The sequence below is a fragment of the Tursiops truncatus genome, chromosome 8, assembly GCF_011762595.2.
Source record: "Tursiops truncatus isolate mTurTru1 chromosome 8, mTurTru1.mat.Y, whole genome shotgun sequence".
NCBI classification, from domain to species: Eukaryota; Metazoa; Chordata; class Mammalia; order Artiodactyla; family Delphinidae; genus Tursiops; species Tursiops truncatus.
Window position 1 is genome coordinate 16,840,944 of NC_047041.1, and position 16,136 is coordinate 16,857,079.

The 16,136-nt window shown below is 45.1% G+C and overlaps 1 long non-coding RNA gene across 1 annotated transcript; it reads right to left on the reverse strand.

Annotated features, from left to right (window-relative positions):
• Positions 1-3,668: 3,668 nt before the first annotated feature.
• On the reverse strand, positions 3,669-14,773 carry LOC141279314 (uncharacterized). Its single transcript, XR_012333323.1, has 6 exons — positions 14,272-14,773; positions 12,177-12,388; positions 12,001-12,092; positions 8,461-8,617; positions 4,788-4,876; positions 3,669-4,455 (listed from the first exon to the last, which is right to left on the reverse strand). It is a non-coding gene; the product is annotated as an uncharacterized lncRNA (long non-coding RNA).
• Positions 14,774-16,136: the final 1,363 nt, after the last annotated feature.

Consider the following 16,136-nt stretch of genomic DNA (forward strand, 5'->3'; position numbering starts at 1 on the left):
TTTATTATTGTAGTTTTAGGTAAGTCTTCAAGATACTTTCTAAAAAACTAATACCAAGATCTTCCCAATCCAGGAATTGAGGAAATCTGTGCCCCCTTCCTTGTCTCAGCTAGATTGTTCTGGTGCCAAACCATCCTTCCAGTTAGTTGGCTGGGAAGAGGGGAAGGAGTAGGGAGAAAGTAGAAAAATTTGTTTTGAACATTTCATCTTCAGACTAAGTGAGATTGGGGTAAATTGCCATGTGTCCTTCAAGGTGACGGAGTTGCAAGGTGAGGGAAAAACCTGAAGACATAAGAAAGTTCATAGAGCAATGGGAAGAGCTTGGGCCTAACAGTGAGAATTCCCAAATTCTAGGCTCAATCATATCACTCATTAGCTGTGTGACCTTGAACATCCCAGTTCCTCTGTCTGGGCCTCTTTGCCTTCTGTAAAAAGAGGGGATGGAACTAGCTGTCCTCCAATGTCCCTTCTATCTCTGAGAGTCTATAACTCTGACTCTTAGCCAAGGAAAAGAGAAACTGGTGTAGGAAATGACTCTCCAGTCTATAAAGGTATTTTCTATTACAGCAATAGAACTTTCCTATCCTTATTCATCCCCAGTGCAATATCTATTCAAAGATGTGGACTCTGTTGGGCAGGATGTCTCCTCTGTATTCAGCATGGGGCTGTTAATGACTTCCTCTGTGCTGAGATTTGGTCTAGAAAGAGACAGGTGTGGTTTTGGTGTGAGACAGCCATGGGGTTCAAATCCTGATTGTGCAACTTACTTGCTATGTGACTTTGGGATAATCACCCCACTTCTTTCAACCTCAGTTGCTTCATATGTCAAATGGAGGCTAAGAATACTTCTCATGTAATTTTTTTAATAGACCTTTATTGGTGTATAATTATTTCACAATACTGTGTTAGTTTCTGTTGTACAACAAAGTGAATCAGCCATATGCATACATATATCCCCATATCCCCTCCATCTTGAGCCTCCCTCCAACCCTCCCTATCCCGCCTCTCTAGGTTATCGCAAAGCACCAACCTGATCTCCCTGTGCTATGCTGCTACTTCCCACTAGCTATCTATTTTACATTCGGTAGTGTATATATGTTGATGCTACTCTCACTTTGCCCCAGCTTCCTCCTCACCGCCCCCACCCCCGTGTCCTCAAGTCCATTCTCTACGTTTATGTCTTTATTCCTGCCCTGCCACCAGGTTCATCAGTACCATTTTTTTTTTTTTTTAGATTCCATATATATGCATTAGCATACGGTATTTGTTTTTCTCTTTGACTTACTTCACTCTGTATGACAGACTCTAGGTCCATCCACCTCACTACAAATAACTCAATTTCTTTTCTGTTTATGGCTAATATTCCGTTGTATATATGGGCCACATCTTCTTTATCCACTCATCTGTCGATGGACATTTAGGTTGGTTCCATGTCCTGGCTATTGTAAATAGTGCTGCAATGCCTTCTCATGTACTTTTGCCAGCCTAGAATATCTCCACAAGGACAAGCTACTATTTACAAGCTACATAGTGTGGCTGCAGTGTCTAAACTCACTGTCAGGTGTCTCATCGCTTCTGACCTGTCCAGTTGCTTTCCTGCTTCTCATCCCCATCTGCCATAAGCCAGCCAATAAAGGTATCAGCAAATTAATCATTCACCTGGAGCCAACCCAAGGTTACACACACCTGCTCAGAGATTACTTGGGTTTATTTTTGGTCTGAGTTCCCAGATGCTTCAATCCTGGGGAATGTGGTTGTGAGTGTTTGTGAGGTCAGAGGAGAAGGGCTAAGTCAACAGGAAGAGTTAATGGGGGATCAGAAGTGATTATGTTCACAAACTATTTAGCCCAGGGGCTGATGCATGGTAAACACTTAATAGTGATATCTGCTGGTATTTCTATTATTCTTATTATACCTGTTCAGTTAAAGGACAGCACAGGTGTTCTTATGTGAAAAACACCTATGGTCCTGCCCCTTAGGTGGGGCATACCTAATGTGGCATTGCCTCTTTCCATGAGGAGAATAACCACAGGATTCCATCCCCCAAGCCAATTCAGCTTTTGGTTGAAACTAAACCACTGTAGGTTACTTCTTTGGCAGGAGATGGAGAGAAAAATGAAGAGATGGATTGTTAGGGAAGATGTCTGTGTCCTCCACCCAGTGGCTCCTAGGGAGCACTTCCTTCCCTATAGAAAACAGGATTCTCCTATAGTTGGACTCTCTGAGCTGTCAAAGGCCCCTGTGGCCAGAGAGTAGGCCTCTGGTCACTAGTCTCTTAGCTTCCACTGGTCAAAAAAGGACCACTTTATCTTTCCCACTCCATCACTGTGCCCTGCAGAGGTGACTGCCTGCTGCTCAGTTATGTCTCTGTGCTAGAATCACCCCCCAAACCCCATCAGACGTTACAGAGAGGTATTGCCTTCTTCTCTGTCTCTTCTTCTGTGTGGCTGGAGGGGAGCAGGTTGGGCACACAGGCCCTCAGCAGGATATAACAACAGATCTGTGCATTGCATGCAGTTCCCAGCATATTTGTTTGACCCATGTCCAGGTTCACTTAGACATCTGCTTCTAAGCTGACAGCTGAACATAAAAGCAGTCCCAAGTGGCTGTTTTCAGGTCTTCAGCACTGGTTAGCCGCAGTTGGGAAATCTTCTCCTTCCCTGTGCCCTTAAGTGAATTATCACATGTTATCAAGTCAGAGCTTCGGGGTGGCCGAGCCGTAGCTCTGCTGCTCCTCCTCTGATGATCCATCACCCACCAAGTGGGTGATTAAGATATTCTCTGCCTGGGAGTGTGCATCAATCTGTGGCTTGGCTGTCCTTTCAAGGGGGCATGGCAGAGGAGCGCCTGGCATTCCTGTCCCCTAGATGTTTGAGTTGCACGCTCTGTACCTTGAATCCACTGAGAGATCCTGAATCTGATCACCAATCCACCTCCAGCCCATACTAACTCCCTCCCAGTCATTGCCCCTGCATCCAAGCCATTCAAGGGACACCTTATTCCAGCACCAGCCCTCCCAGAGCACAGGATGCCAGGTCTGCCCCAAGTGCCCAGGGACGTGCCCTCCAGCCCCTCCTTGCCCCTCTGCAACCAGGTCATCCCTGCTGCTCTCAGCCCCCAGGCCACGTGGAGGATTAGATTGCACATGAATAAGCAATATTCACTTGGCTCTGAAAGCCTAGAATAAATCCCTTGAGCTGCTGTACGGGAGCAGTGCAATATTTCCCATCTCCTCCCCATGCCCTACCTCCCCCCTCACCCGGCTCCTATTCCATTTGAAGGCCTTTTTTTCTGGGATGTACCTGCAGGTGGGTAACTATATTAGAAAAACACCATCAAAACAAAGCATTCAGAGCAGAATACCAGATCCCTAGGAGGAGTCACTCGACTAACAATAAGGAGAGGTGCTGGAAGAGAGCATCCCCCATCTGACCTCTCTCTCGGCTGGGAGGAGGATGGTGGTCAGTCCTTTGCTTTCTGCACAAACTCCTACTGGTCACCAGCCCCACCTGTGGAAGGAAAAACCTCCCAGAGGCTTCACAGGAGCCACCCACCCTGTGAAAATCCTGCCCTTCAGAAAGGGCTGGAAACGCAAGGCACCCCTGTGGTATGACGTCTTAGTTAGCTCAGGCTGCTTTAACAAAACACCATAGACTGGGTGCCTTAAACAACAGACATTTATTCCTCTCAGTTCTGGAGACTGGGCAGTCCAAGATCAAGGTGTGGGCAGATTCAGTTCCTGCTGAAGGTCCTCTTCCTGGCTTGCAGACGGCCACCTTCTTGCCGTGTGCTCTCACGGCCCTTCTTTGGTGCTTGTGCATGGACAGAGTAGGGTCTCTCTGTCTTCTTCTTCTTATAAGGGCACTAATCCCATCAAGAGGGTCTCACCCTCATGACCTCATCTAAACATTATTACCTCCCAAAGGCCCCACCTCCAAATATTACTATCACATTGGGGGTTAGGGCTTCAACAAAGGAATTTGGGGAGGATGCAAAAATCAGCCCACAGCAAGGTGACTGACACTTTTTACCAACTCACAGTGAATATTCAACAAAAATTGTAGGAGTCAAATCCCGCCTACCACTTACCAGTTGTGCTTCCTTAGGTAAGTGACTTTATCTCTCTGTGCCTCATTTTTCTTACCTGTCAAGGGGGAAATAATGCTCTTCATTGTGATGCTAAGTCACAGTGAAATGTTTAGAACTGTGCCTGACCCATATTAAATGCTTAAGAAACATGAACAATTTTTAAACTCCTTTCATCCTGCCGCCTCCACTCCCCATCCCAGGCCAAATTCCAACAGGTATGCCAGGTACAGCAGAAGTAAATAAGAGGGAAGTTTTATTTTGTTGTCTTTGATGAAGTATCACCACCCTCTCAATGGTCCTTCATCAGGCCTGGAAAATGTCTGTTAAACTTCTTTGTCTCTAGCACATGATGGGTGCTCAATTAATCTATTTCAAGAGAAGAAAGAGACAGGAAAAGGAGGGAAGGAAGGGAAAGGTAAGAGGGAGGAGAGAGGAGGAGGGGTAAAGAGGAGAGATAATGGAAGGAATTAGGGCAAACCCAGTCTGTACAAAATTGAACTCATCGGCTATCTCCTCCCACCCTGACCCCAGCCTGCTTTCCCTCCTGACTTCATTCCTATCAGTGGTATTAACATTTTCTATTGTCTGAGGCTCAAAACTTCAGAGTCATCGTCAACTCTCCCCCTTTCTTGTTCCCCTTATGCATCCAACCACTGACCCATAGTAACCCTTTTTTTTTTGAAGTATAATTGACTTACAATATTATATTAATTTCAGGTGCCCAACATAGTGATTTGACACTCTCATCTATTCCAAAATGATCACCATGACCAGTTCCAGCCACCATCTGTAACCATACAAAGTTATTAGTATATTATTAACTGTATTTCCCATGCTGTACATTACATTTATTTATTCATTATTTATTTTATAACTGGAAGTTTGTACCTCCCAATCCCTTCCACTTATTTCACTTATTCCCCCATCACCCACAGCAGCAACCTGTATCTCTGAGTCTGTTTATGTTTTGTTATGGTTTTTCTCCTGTATTTATTTTTTAGATTCCACATATAAGTGATATCATACAGTGTTTAACTTTGTCTGACTTATCTCACTTAACATAATACCCTCTAGGTCCATCCATGTTGTTGCAAATGGCAAGATTTCATTCCTTATTATGGCTGAGTAATATTCCATTGTATATATACACCACATCTTTTTTACCCATTTTTCTATTGATGGGCCTTTATGTTGCTTCCATATCTTGGCTATTGTAAATAATGCTGCACTGAACATTGGGGTGCATATATTTTTTCAAATTAGTCTTTTGTTTTCTTTGGGAAAATACCCAGAAGTAGATTTGCTTGATCATATGGTAATTCCATTTTCAATTTTTTTTAGGAACCTCCATACTGGTTTTTATAGTGATTGCACCAATTTACTATCCTACCAATAAGTGTACAAGCGTTCCCTTTTCTCCACATTCTTGCCAACACTTATTTGTTGTCTTTTTGATAATAGACATTCTCATAAATGTGAAGTGGTATCTCAACGTGTTTTTTTTTTTTTAATAAATTTATTTATTTATTTATTTATTTTTGGCTGCATTGGGTCTTCATTGCTGCATGCGGGCTTTCTCTAGTTGTGGCGAGCTGGGGCTACTCTTCATTGCCATGCGTGGGCTTCTCATTGCGGTGGCTTCTCTTGTTGCAGAGCACTGGCTCTAGGTGCACGGGCTTCAGTAGTTGTAGCACGCGGGCTCAGTAGCTGTGGTTCATGGGCTCTAGAGCACAGATTCAGTAGTTGTGGCGCCTGGGCTTAGTTGCTCCGCGGGATGTGGGATCTTCCTGGACCAGGGCTCAAACCTGTGTCCCCTCCGTTGGCAGGCGGATTCTTGACCACTGCGCCACCAGGGTAGCCCTCAATGTGGTTTTGATTTGCATTTGCCTTATAATTTGTGATGTTGAATATTTTTTCATGTGTCTGTTGGTCATCTAAATGTCTCCTTTGGAAAACTATTTGGGTCCTCTGCCCAATATTTAATCAGGTTGTTTGTTTTTTTGATGTTGGGTTGTGTGAGTTCTTTGTATATTTTGGATATTAACCTCTTATCATTGTTTGCAAATATCTTTCTCCCATTCAGCAGGCTGCTTTTCATTTTGTTGATAGTTTCCTTCACTGTGCAAAAGGTTTTTAGTTTGATGTAGTCCCATTTGTTTATTTTTGCTTTTGTTTCCCTTGCCCAAGGAGACATATATTTTTAAAAAAAATGGCTAAGACCAATGTCAAAGAGCATACTGCCTGTGTTTTCTTCTACGAGTTTTATGGTTTCAGGTCTTACATGTAAGTTTTTAATCCATTTTGAGCTTATTTTTGTACATGGTATGAGAAAGCAGTCCAATTTGATTCTTTTGCATGTAGCTGCCCAGTTTTCCCAACACTATTTATTGAAGAGGTCGTCTTTTCATAGTAACTCTTCATAATGTTTCTCAGACATATTTTTTTTTCCTTTTCTGGTAACTCTCACTGTAGTTCACAGCTTTGTCATCTCCCCTTCCCCATAATGTGATGGTCCTGCCTCTAATCTGTGTCCTCGCAACCCATTCTGTCTAATGCATCCAGGTTAATCTTCTTAAATTACCATTCCCACTGCATTATCCTCTTTCAGAAACTGACAGTGGCCCTTTCCCATGGGCCCCCGCATCATTCCAGCCTCATTCTCCGCTTCTCTTCTGTACAGATGCCCTCCTCCAGCCTGATATGTCTTCTCTCTGTTCAGGATGCATTAAGTGCATTTGCATCATGAAAAATTTCAATTAGGTGCTAGACCTGAACTGTCTGAAATGGTAGCTATTAGCCATGCTTGGCTACTGAGCACGTGAAATCTGGCTAATGCTACCAAAAACTGAATTTTTAATTTTGTTTAATTTAAGTTAAAAAGCAGAAGCTTGTAAAATATTTTGGCATTAGACACGCTTTTATTGTTTTGATAGAAGCCCATTTCACTTTAACCATCGTATCCTGTGAGATATCACTGTTGTACTGTAGTACATGTATCAGCAACGTGTGTCATTTCTTGTACTGAAAACACAGCACAAAGCGGGAGAGAGATAAATTAGGAGTTTGGGATTAACATATACATACAACTATATATAAAATAGATAAACAATAAGGACCTACGGTATAGCACAGGGAGCTATGCTCAATATCTTGTAATAACCTATAATGGAAAAGAATCTGAAAAAGAATTGATATAAATATATGTATGTATAACTGAATCACTTTGCTGTACACCTGAAACTAACACAATATTGTAAATCAACTCTATTTCAATGAAAAAATAAAAGATAAAAATAAATAAATAAAAACAACACTGGTTGTGTCAGTGTCAATGGATTGATTCAGTTGGAATGATTTTATTTTCTAGGCACTGATATGCCACCGTAATGTGATTTTCAAAATATTTTATGCAGATAGCATGAGCTACAGTGACACCTATTCCTTTTGGTTTCTTTTAATGTACCTAATAAAACACGTAAAAATACATATGCGGCTTGTATTATATTTCCATCGAATTGCTCAGTAGTAGCTCTGCATGATGATGACACGCAGGAACCTAATGGTAAGGGAGGTGGGAAACGGGCCTCCTGGAGATGGTTACGGCAGCCTCCATATTGATCCAGTCCTGCCTGTGGCATCTAGAAACCAGCTTAGGCACAGTGGGGACCTTCAGTAAATGCTGCAGAAGGTGGTAGAGTGTGGTGAGTAGGAGGAGAAGATTGGAATGATCAGACGCTGAATTTGAATCCCAGCTCTGACAACATGATGGATGACTCCAAGCCTCAGTTTTTCCATCTGCTAAACTGGAGTGTTAACATTACCGAATTCAGAGGGTTAGAGAAAAATGACATAAGATAATACCTACTCTTAGCATGGTACTTGCCGGTAACGAGTGCTCAATAATTGAGCACTAATAAATTAGTTTTGGAGGCCCTTCGATTCCTCTTCTCTGTGATTCCCAGTCACATGGTTGCTGCAGAGGATGACCTTCTGACTCACAGATGAGGTTCATTGCAGCAATAAAATCCCCTCATAGAGAAGTATGTTTTACCCACAGACTCAGCACAAAATGCATTCTCAAATGCCCATCAGCTAACCACAATGACCTGCCCTTGCAAATCCCATGATCAGCTCTGAGCTCCACCTCCAGCCGCCCTGGGATGGGGCGTGGGGGTGGGGTGGAATGGGCCCTGTTTCTATGCAGTTCCCGTTTGTCAAAAAATAATCTTCAGGATGCCTAGCCCTCCTCCCAAAGCACACCTCCAGGCTCTCCCAAGGTCAACTGAACCCCCAGGCTAGAAGTCACTGGAATTGTGGTATAAGTGACTCTCCAGAGAAGTGCTAAGGAAAGCCTCTTCTCCTTATTCTTACCTTGCTCTCTGCCGATATAAGAGGGTGTGCTGGGTCCTGGCACAACCCTGCAGACAGACCAATGTCTTGGAAACCTCTCCTGGGGTCTTGCCAGGCAGGAGGAGAGGAAGCAGTTGTATAGCTGAGTCATTGGAGCTCATATTCTCTCCCAGTGCTTCTAAGTGGAGAAGAGAAACAACAGTGATTTCAGACAACACTCGAAGAAACAAGAAAGCAGAAACCAACTCCAAGCTCTCTGCAATGTTCTGGGACCCAGAACCAAGGAGAGAGCCAGAGTCTTGGATTTAGAACCAAAGAGGCAGAGAGTAACGCAGAGAGCAGAGCACCACAACCTTCTCACAGTGAACGCACATGGGAGCCAGTCCTCTAGTTAAAGTAACCAATAAACCTACAATGGCTGTTAGAGTCCCTCCAGTGTCACAGGGAGCTGTAAAGGGGTCTTAAAGGAGAGGAATAGCAGGACCCTTGTGGCTGTGACTGACACTTTTTCTAATGAAAGAAAGAAAAGAAGGAATTTATTAAAAGGATCCTGAGTATCTCCCATAATCAGAGCTAAGATTAAATAACCAAGCCATGGGAAATATAGAGATGTGACAACAGACCAGCTTCGTCTATGTGGCAGAATTACTCCAAGGAGCAGAGATTACTGGGAGCCTAGTACAACATGCATTCCTCCTTTCCTCCTTAGAACCCCAGTTTTATTGGGCAGCAATGGTTCCCAGCTAAAAGATTACATTTCCCAGCTATCTTTGCAGCTAGGTTTGGCCAGGTGACTAGGTTTGGGTCAATGAGATGTGAGGAGAAGAGTTAGGCCTTCTAAAAAAATGAGAGCCATGCTTTTTTCTCCCTTTTGTCCTTCCAACCTCCTGAAATGCAAATAAGACCACTGAAGTTCCTGCACCCTTACTGGAACAGGAGGTAACTCAGAGGCTGGAAACTGCCCTGAAGATGGAGAAGCAGAAAGATCGGAGCCTGACCTTGGAGCCCTCAGCTGGCCCTGCACTGCCTACTTCTGGACTGTTTTTACAGAAGAGCAACATACATGTCTATTTTATTTAATTACTATTTTTGTTTAGTTGTGCTTTTTTGTGGCATGGGTGGGATGGGGGTTTCAGTTAAATGCAGCAAAATCCAATCTTAACTGATATACTACAATTAGGCTGTCTCCTATTTACTGTATCTTTAAGCAGACATGGTCTGACTAGCTTCCTCAGTTCTTAATTCAAAATCCTGGGAAAGCTCAGATTGGCCCAGCCTGGGTCAGCTACCGTCCCTGGACCAAGCAGCTATGGTCATGGGAGCATATCCTGAGAAAACCAGGAGCTGAGGGGGGAAAGGGTGGAGCCCATGCTGATCTCTGCCCACAGAGGGAGGGGTAGCAGGTCATAGAAGTAAAGACAGAAATGAGTAGACAATGCCCGCAAGTCTACTATAAGAAGAGATGGGTTTAAATTACCTTAATCTTGGACGGACCTAGAGATTATCATACTAAGTGAAGTAAATCAGACAGAGAAAGACAAATATCATATGATATCACTTATATGTGGAATCTAAAATATGACACAAATGAACCTATCTATGAAACAGAAATAGACTCACGGACATAGAGAACAGACTTGTGGTTGCCAAGGGAGAGGTGGCTGGGGGAGGGATGGAGTGGGAGGTGGGGTGAGCAGATGCAAGCTATTATATATAAAATGGATAAACAACAAGGTCCTACAGTATAGCACAGAGAATTATATTCAATATCCTACGATAAACCATAATGGAAAAGAATGTAAAAAAAAGAACGTATATATAACTGAATCGGTTTGCTCTATGGCAGAAATTAACAGAAGATCGTAAATCAACTATACTGCAATAAAAAAGAAAAATAATCCTTTAAGGTAGTTGTGTAATATCCCCATTTTACAGAAACAAAACTGACACTGAGAGCGGTTAAAGTCACTTGTCCAATGGCTCACAGCCAGGGAGTATTGGAGCTAAATTTCAAGTCAGGGTACAATTTCTATCGCATTAATTATTTGTCAAGGTCAATTCATTATTGAGCTTCCCTTACAGAGAGAACTGGATTAGAGATGACATACCTCCCCTCCCATCCCTACCTCCACCCCCTTAAAAAGACACAGCTCTGTAGTCATGTCACTCAGAATCTAACTGGGGGGAGGGAGCAGACAACAGTGAGCCTATGTAAAATTACAAAGCAGAAAAGTAACTGTAAATTAGATAATGTCTCCAGGAGGGATGGATGTGTAAGGACTGCCCGTCAGACCCTCCAGGAGAGTCGGCCATGATGCTGGCGTTAGCCAGAAAATCTGTGAACCTGGCAGCAGAGCTGTGAGAGCAACAAATATCTTTACTGGAGCTTTTTTTAAAGAGCTTTTGATTAGCCTGAAACATTAGTGTGACTTATTTTCTCAGCTCTGGTAAATATTTAATTATCAAAAATAATGGTGTCTTTTTTTTTTTTTTTTAACCTTTTTGAATCTAAATCACAGTGAGAATTTTATTAAGGCTGTCTTGGCAGTGAATGGCATCCTAGTGTGGCATCTTTTAACTGACATCCCTATAATTAGAAAGAATTGTCTTTTCATACCACAAATTTGAACTGGCTAATTACTCAATGAATATTTAGCTTCTCACGTAGGCAAATATTATGTGAAGAGAGGAACTTTACTGAATAAGTTTTCAACCCAGAAAACTTCCCAGCAGCCAGCTATGACCCTGTCTATCTGAGGTCTTCTCCACTGCTCTTCACCCCAACTATTCACCACCCACCTCTGCCATCTCAGACTCACATACATGGATGTACACACCATACACACACGCGCACACACACACACACACACACACACCATGTCCTGGCACTTCTGAGGAAAGCCGAGGGGGTCCTTAGTTGTTTGGATTTTCACATTTTTATTTCTTAATACTGTAAAATATTTCTGAAAATATCTCAACCACTCAGAAAATTTAAGGAATAGTATGATAAATACCCTTGTGCCCATATCCCAGCATCAAAAATAAAACATGACCAATAAGGTTGGATGCCCACGTACTGCAGCCCTTTCCTCCCAACCCTCCCTCCCACTCCCTATTCCCATGCTCCTAAAGTTGACCATCTTTGAATTTGGTGTCTCTATCCCTATGTATCATTCATAAACAGTACATGGCTTGGTTTTGCATAGCTTACAGCTCTTATAAGTGGTATCACAGTGTATACACTCTTCTGCAACATGCTTTTTTAGCTCCATGGTGTCTCATAGAGTCATCCATGTTGATACATGTAGTTCTACTTCATTTTTATTGCTGAAAAGAACTCTATTCAATGAGGATTTCACAACTTACTCAACTTATTCATTTCATTCTCTTGTTCATAGAAATTTAGGTTGTTTAGGTTGTTTATTATTAGAGCCTGTGCCTGGAGTACAGTTGCCCAGTTGTAGGGCAATGTATCTTCAACTTTACTAAATACTTCCAAATATTTGTACCTCAATGAGCAACAGATAAACCACTCAAGAAAAACTGATGTTTTTAACCCACCTTACAGTTTTTGGCCTGAAGGACTGTGTCAGCATTCCTTTCCAATACTCTCCCGTGGCTTCAGTAACTTTCCAGAAGCCTCTTCTATGTTTCTGTCTCAAAGGATGCTGGTGTCAATGAACTGCCAGTCACAGGCCCAAAGCCATGACCCCAGTGAGAAGGCTGAGAAGGCTTACCTGCTTCATGTTCAAGCTGGTCTCCTTCGAGCTCTCAGAGATTTGCAGCAGGCAGGGCGGCGTGATCCCCAACTCTGTCTGACACCCACCAGCACCAGAAGTACAGAAGATCAGTGACATATACCTCAGCTTCCCAGGGCCTCAGCAGGGACTGCAAGTCCTCAGGAAACTAAAACACAGCTCCAGGGGAGGAATATATTGGTTCAGTTGTCCTAAGGAGAAAGTTGAGAAGTCTTAAGGACTTACCTTGTCTGGGGCTCCATTGCACTAGGAGGATTTCAGAGAGGGACAAGCCCTCCAGATCAAAGGAATGAGTGACTGTCTTCTGAAGGATGAGCAAGCACTGTAGTGATGGGAACAGGGAAAAGATGGAGGGAGCACAGGTCGGCCTGATCCCCCAGGAATCTCCTTCTATAAGAAGCTGCTGGGTCAGTCCTTCACCAAACTCTGAAGTGTGGAGAAAAGGGGCTCGTGTCTTGAGAGCTGACCTCTGGTCTCATCAAGGGCAGATTGAACCAGGCATCCAGGATGTGCTCTGGCAGTGTCACCACCAGCCCCATCCAAGAGCTCCCTTCATCCCAGGCCTCCCTGCCCCTTCTGGGAGGGCTGCTTCCTTCCCACTTAAGCACACTGCCAGGTCAAAGTCTACCGGGCTTAGGGGAGCTGAGTGCCAACCTTGAAGAAAACTGTGTTTTCTGCAGCCCTGCAAGCCAAGAAGGAAACGCCCAGGGCAAACTGCACCTGACCCCGGGCGACCTGTCCACATAAGGTCTCCACGTAGCTTTGCAGCCCTGAGATCCTCCGTCCACCTCTGCCACCATATAACCCCCAGCACTTCACAGGACCTAGTCCCTCACCCTGCAGCTGGGGGGTGGTCTCTTTACGGACCTGGTGGTCTCATGTCTCGCTGCCTCTTCGTAAACCTGGGGAGGCCGAGGCACAGCCCTCAGTAACTGAGTACTTCCTTCTGCCTTGAACTTCATCCTCTTCCTCCTTTCCCACTGGGGCAGGAACAAGCCCTTCTGACAGGCCCAGTGTGGCTCAAAACGGAAGGTAGTTCCCAAGCCACTAGCCAATAGCAGAGCTGGAATTTGCCATCAGAGTCTCATCTACAGAGGGAGGAAAGTTCCAGGATGCTGGGAGCTAAACCCCAGGAGGACCAGGGGAGCCTTATCTCTGGCCCCCGGCTGTACAGTCCCCACTCGCACTCAGCTCCGCAACAATGCCTGGACTAATTTCATCCAATTCTACTTTAAAAAAGAAAACCCCGGAAATAATTACTTTAGTCAGCCATTATTTACTTAAGTAATTCTTTACTCAAACGTCTTTAGGCTTTATTTTACTAATACTACATAATTACGTAATTGTGTAATTAGGAAGAAATTAAATGACAAATGTTTGCTGAGAACAAATGGAAAAAAAAAATAGATCCTTTATTTCCCTGAGTGCTCTCGGCTCAGTATGTTACATCTCCTTCCCCTCCTCCCAGCTTTCCCCGGTCTCCCCACCCCCAGCCTCCCGCAGTGGGGATCAAACAGGAGGGGTACCTGGACACGTAGCAGCAGGTGTGGGCACCCTGAGCTGGAGGCAGAAAGCAGGCACCTGTTAGAACTAACCTGTGTATCTCTCTCTACAGCCCGACCTCCCTCCCCGGGTGGGAGGCAGGAGTCAAGCCTCCTTTGGTTTCAAACGCTTACTGGCCCGGGAGATCCACGGAGCTCCATCCCACGGCAGCCCGAGAAAAGTAAGCACAGCTGGCCCTACGGATTACCCTCCTGTAAGCAAGTCCAGTTCAGCTCATCCTGCAGATTCCCGGGGCGGAGAGCTTCCCTGTCTGAAGAAGAGGAATGAAGGGTCTACTAGATTGAGAGGGGGATGGGAACACATCTGCTTTGCCACCTTCACAGGGACCCACAGTGTCTGCCTGGCACTCTACCCAAGGAAGAGGCGTGGCACACACCCCAGGACTGAGCTGCTCATAGGGGGACCCATTCCCGTGGGCCACCACGCCTCCTCCCTCCTTTCCTTCTCCAACCTCAGCAGCTGTGGAAGCCAGTGGAGCTTCCTGCCAGTAAAAATCCAATCAACCACCTACCCAACACCCATGGAGTGTGCCTTTTGTTCAAGTTCTGAGGGGGACACAAAAGAGCAGGCAGGCCACAGCTCTGCTCATTAGTACATCAGCTGCTTGGAGCTTGGCATGTAGATCAGCGTTATTCACAGTAGAAAGTTTCCTAGGCCAGCCTGCCAAAAAAAAAAAAGAAAAGGTCACTTTAAATGTCCCCAGCATCCGTACAAACAAGGAGGAGTCTGCGCCGCGGATGCGGTTATGGAGGGTCACATCTGTCTGCAACACTTCCAGGCTGTGCCCCTGAAGAAGTCACTAATCTTGCCGTGCCTCCATTTGCCCATCAGTAAAATGGGAATGGAGCACACCCTACCAGATTACTGGGAGGATTAAATGAATCGGTAGCAACAAGGCACTCAGAACAGCATGAAGGGTTATTAAGCAGGAGCTGGGAACTACAGAAGCCAACCCAGAGTAGAAAGGCTGCGGGGTGCGGGGGGCGGGGGGAAGCTCCTCCCCAACCCCACCAGCTCTGAGCTGATGATGACTCAGGAGCTGGGGCAGGGCCAGCAGGGCAGGAGGTTGGGAAAAGTTGAGAAAGGTCTTAAAGGAACTCTGGTCCCCAGGGGCAGTGCCATGGTGCCCTGTAGGAGGGACTTCCTGCTGACTGAATGCTCCAGAGAAACTTCTGCCTGGGGCCTCTTACTTCGGGGGCCGACTGTAGGAAAGAACACAGGGCCCCACTCTGTGACATCCTTGAAGGAAACACTTTCTGAGTTTGTCTTTTTTTTCCCCTCAACAAACGGGATCAAGGGATTAAAGTGACTTCCTCCAATGTCTCTATTCATTAGTTTCATATGAAACAGACAAAGAGTCTGTCCAAACACTAATGGTGGGTCTTCAGGTGTCCACCGAGGTGAAGAAACCCTGCTTCTGGCCATCTCAGTAGGGATCGGAGGCGGGGAAGGGGGATAATAGACGGGGCTGGGCACCCTGAGCCCTTGCGACAGCAACAGAGGGAGGAACCAGGGGTTTTGCCTTCCCAGCTCCCCAGTTCTCTCTGGAGAAGAAAGAACGTCCCCTTCAGAGTCTGAATCCCAGCGCAGCAACTTGCTATCTGAGTGGCCCTGGCAAGTCGTGTGACCTCTCGGAGCCTCAGTTTCTTCTTTTATGAATCAGGTCTTATAAAATGATTAAATGATCCTTCATGAGATTGTTAGAAGTATTACATGAAATAATGCATTATAAAGCACTTAGCTCAGGGCCCTGGCACATCATAAGGACCTAACAGATGGTCATTCATTCCTTCATTATTATTACCATTCTTACCTCATGGCACCGCTACTAGTCCTGCCACCACAGATCAGATCTTAGAGGGGCGTCCAGAGCGGGTGCCTAGGGTAGGGGTGGGTTCCAGGCGACCGCAGGCAGCCGTGAAGTCCGTAGAGGAGAGGGGAGGGGCAACCAGGAAGACAGGGGAGTAAAGAAAATTCTAACAGTTGGAGAAGATGGGGCAGTTCAGAGCCAGGGCTGCTGTCCCCATGCACTGTCCAGATATGAGAGACAGACTGGTTGGTAGTTCTCGGCAGAAGACAAACATACACCCAACACGGAGGAAATTCTACCCTTTTCTTTCCAACATCCTCCATAAAGCTTCGTATTTCTAGGAGCTCCTTTGGGGTCTTTAAATTACAATCTACTGGGGTTAAGAGTCACTTGTTCTCTGTCAGAGGCTAGCCTCAGAAAACTGCACTTTTTAAGATTTTCCCATATTGACATTCGGCAAACCAGTTGCCCACACCTCCGTCACCCTACTCAGTCTTCTGGGCTTCTGTTCATGGGGCCCAGCCTGGACATGTTCTGTGTGATGCTCACCAGGGCTCTTGCTGTGG